Source organism: Leptodactylus fuscus, chromosome 2, assembly GCF_031893055.1.
Source record: "Leptodactylus fuscus isolate aLepFus1 chromosome 2, aLepFus1.hap2, whole genome shotgun sequence".
NCBI classification, from domain to species: domain Eukaryota; kingdom Metazoa; phylum Chordata; class Amphibia; order Anura; family Leptodactylidae; genus Leptodactylus; species Leptodactylus fuscus.
The window spans coordinates 208,016,311-208,019,939 of NC_134266.1; the positions used below are offsets into that span (position 1 = coordinate 208,016,311).

Below are 3,629 nucleotides of genomic sequence, written 5' to 3' on the forward strand. Positions count from 1 at the left end.
CATATGAGAATGTGAACTTTGTGACTATGAGACAGGGATAGCTGTACAGGCAGGGATAGCTAGGGATAACCTTTATTTAGGGGGGAATGTTATTAAAAATAACTTTTTGGGGCTCTATCGGGTGTGTAATTGTGATTTTTGTGAGATAAACTTTTTCCCATAGGGATGCATTGGCCAGCGCTGATTGGCCGAATTCCGTACTCTGGCCAATCAGTGCTGGCCAATGCATTCTATTAGCTTGATGAAGCAGAGTGTGCACAAGGGTTCAAGCGCACCCTCGGCTCTGATGTAGCAGAGCCGAGGCTGCACAAGGGTTCAAGCGCACCCTCGGCTCTGATGTAGGAGAGCCGAGGGTGCACTTGAACCCTTGTGCACCCTCAGCTCTGCTACATCAGAGCCGAGGGTGCGCTTGAACCCTTGTGCACACTCTGCTTCATCAAGCTAATAGAATGCATTGGCCAGCGCTGATTGGCCAATGTATTCTATTAGCCTGATGAAGTAGAGCTGAATGTGTGTGCTAAGCACACACATTCAGCTCTACTTCATCGGGCTAATAGAATGCATTGGCCAGCGCTGATTGGCCAGAGTACGGAACTCGACCAATCAGCGCTGGCTCTGCTGGAGGAGGCGGAGTCTAAGATCGCTCCACACCAGTCTCCATTCAGGTCCGACCTTAGACTCCGCCTCCTCCGGCAGAGCCAGCGCTGATTGGCCGAATTCCGTACTCTGGCCAATCAGCACTGGCTAATGCATTGTATTGGCTTGATGAAGCAGTGCTGAATGTGTGTGCTTAGCACACACATTCAGCTCTACTTCATCGGGCTAATAGAATGCATTGGCCAATCAGCGCTGGCCAATGCATTCTATTAGCGTGAACTGAGTTTGCACAGGGGTTCTAGTGCACCCTCGGCTCTGCTACATCAGATTGCTACATCTGATGTAGCAGTGCCGAGTGTGCATCAGATGTGTAGTTGAGCAAAACTGACTCAGCACTGCTAAGTCTGCATTCGCATAGGAATGCATTGGCCAGCCTTCGGCCAATCAGCGCTGGCTCTGCCGGAGGAGGCGGAGTCTAAGGTCGGACCTGAATGGAGACTGGTGTGGAGCGATCTTAGACTCCGCCTCCTCCAGCAGAGCCAGCGCTGATTGGCCGAATTCCGTACTCTGGCCAATCAGCACTGGCTAATGCATTGTATTGGCTTGATGAAGCAGTGCTGAATGTGTGTGCTTAGCACACACATTCAGCTCTACTTCATCGGGCTAATAGAATGCATTGGCCAATCAGCGCTGGCCAATGCATTCTATTAGCGTGAACTGAGTTTGCACAGGGGTTCTAGTGCACCCTCGGCTCTGCTACATCAGATTACTACATCTGATGTAGCAGTGCCGAGTGTGCATCAGATGTGTAGTTGAGCAAAACTGACTCAGCACTGCTAAGTCTGCATTCGCATAGGAATGCATTGGCCAGCCTTCGGCCAATCAGCGCTGGCTCTGCCGGAGGAGGCGGAGTCTAAGGTCGGACCTGAATGGAGACTGGTGTGGAGCTATCTTAGACTCCGCCTCCTCCAGCAGAGCCAGCGCTGATTGGTCGAGTTCCGTACTCTGGCCAATCAGCACTGGCCAATGCATTTCTATGGGGAAAAGTTAGCTTGCGAAAATCGCAAACTGACAGGGATTTCCATGAAATAAAGTGACTTTTATGCCCCCAGACATGCTTCCGCTGCTGTCCCAGTGTCATTCCAGGGTGTTGGTATCATTTCCTGGGGTGTCATAGTGGACTTGGTGACCCTCCAGACACGAATTTGGGTTTCCCCCTTAACGAGTTTATGTTCCCCATAGACTATAATGGGGTTCGAAACCCATTCGAACACTCGAACAGTGAGCGGCTGTTCGAATCGAATTTCGAACCTCGAACATTTTAGTGTTCGCTCATCTCTAGTAAAGACTAGTTCCTGGTTTTCAGACCACACTTGACAAAAGATTGTTAGATAAAAGATTTCCAATGCAATATTTTACCAAGCACAAGACCTATCAATCTTTTGCTGTGTTTCTAATAGAAGCTTAATAAAACATTACGCTTGGAAGTTGTCTAGTGCTCAAACATATATAATTACCAGATTATTAATATTCGATAAAAGTATAATTTAATAAGTGGTGCTTATTAATAATAGCCATAATGAAATAGTGTAGGTTATTGCCATTTAATAGAAACATTTGGAAAGGAAGGCTTCAGTGATGTGCGATATTTACAATATTGTGGTATATGTAAGTCTTGAATACTTTAGTTTGCTTCTTTGACCTGTCTGCCGATCTCAGTGTGTAGCATGCTCTATTTAATTGACAGCATTGTTACTGTTCAGCTGTTTCTCTATTAAGCTAATGTACTTGCTACCTCTTGACACTGTCTTTACTTGCTTCATTATATTACAGTTTTATCTGCTTGCTTTACACTTACCCTAAAGGTGAGAATTACTAGGTTGGACATGAAGTAGAAGAATGGTATAAAATCTTAATAATTCCATCATGATGCTTGAGGTTCAGAATTAAAATGAACCATTGACATATTGTTTGCATACCTTAAATGAGAACATTAATGCATGTACTGTGCTGTACATGGCCATATACTGTATGCGTGTGTGTGTGCGCTAAGGAATAGATTTTTTTTTTTTCTAAGAGCCATAACTTTGACATTTATTATATTCTAATATATTTAATCATACAAAGAATTTACTAATGTCTTCTGTGAAGGTTGTGCAATTGCAGAATGAAAAGGTATAAGAAACTATAACAACTATGCATTTATTTAATTCTTGTTTTGGTATCCTTGCTCAGGGGCCATGCTAATCTTCTCTGTATCGTTCCAATTTTGGCATATGTGCTGGCTAACCGAGCACTATTTAATTCTGATGATATGTAGGAAATCCACTTTAGCTGTACTTTATATTTTGTTTGATTAATTTGTTCCTTGCCCAAATATAGAAGCAAAGTTTTCTCATCAACTTATGATGCACACCAACAGCAGATTGAATTTATAGTAAATTGGCAATAGAGATAAACAAATATATTCAGGACAAACCAATTTGTTCTGAAATTCTCAAAAATTTCAGATACCAACATTGTAGTGGAACTTTTGAGATTCCTTTTTGGTGAATTACAAAATTTTACAGATCAGAAAAATAAAATGAAAGAGGATCACATAACCTTGTCCAAGGAGAGCTTCCCTTGTAGACAGCCTTCAGCCACCTGGCTGGCAGACTATAGTAATGCCAATCCCCTTAGCACAAGTAACTATATGTGAACACAGGATAGGAGGGAGGGGGTTGGGTCTGGCTCCGACCCTGGGTCACATGATTAGTGCCAACTATTGACCCCCAATTTGCCCTGACTCCTCCCTCCTATCCTATGTTCACATATAGTTACTTGTACTAAGGGGGTTGGCTTTATTTTTAGGGTGCAAATCGATTCATTCCAAGGAAAAAGTGTGAATCACCTTAAGAAGTATTGCATGACACACTTGGGTCTCCTAGAAATCTATCTAAAATCTTAAAGTTAAAAAAAAAACACACAGACTGGTGTAATGTTAAAGTGACAGTAACAAATATGGCTGAATGGATGGTAGGTGTAACATA

At 43.3% G+C, this 3,629-nt stretch overlaps 1 non-coding gene across 1 annotated transcript; it reads right to left on the minus strand.

The window, feature by feature from the left end:
- Positions 1–2,786: 2,786 nt before the first annotated feature.
- Positions 2,787–2,894, minus strand: LOC142196357 (U6 spliceosomal RNA). The gene has a single exon (XR_012715200.1). It is a non-coding gene; the product is annotated as a U6 spliceosomal RNA (small nuclear RNA).
- Positions 2,895–3,629: the final 735 nt, after the last annotated feature.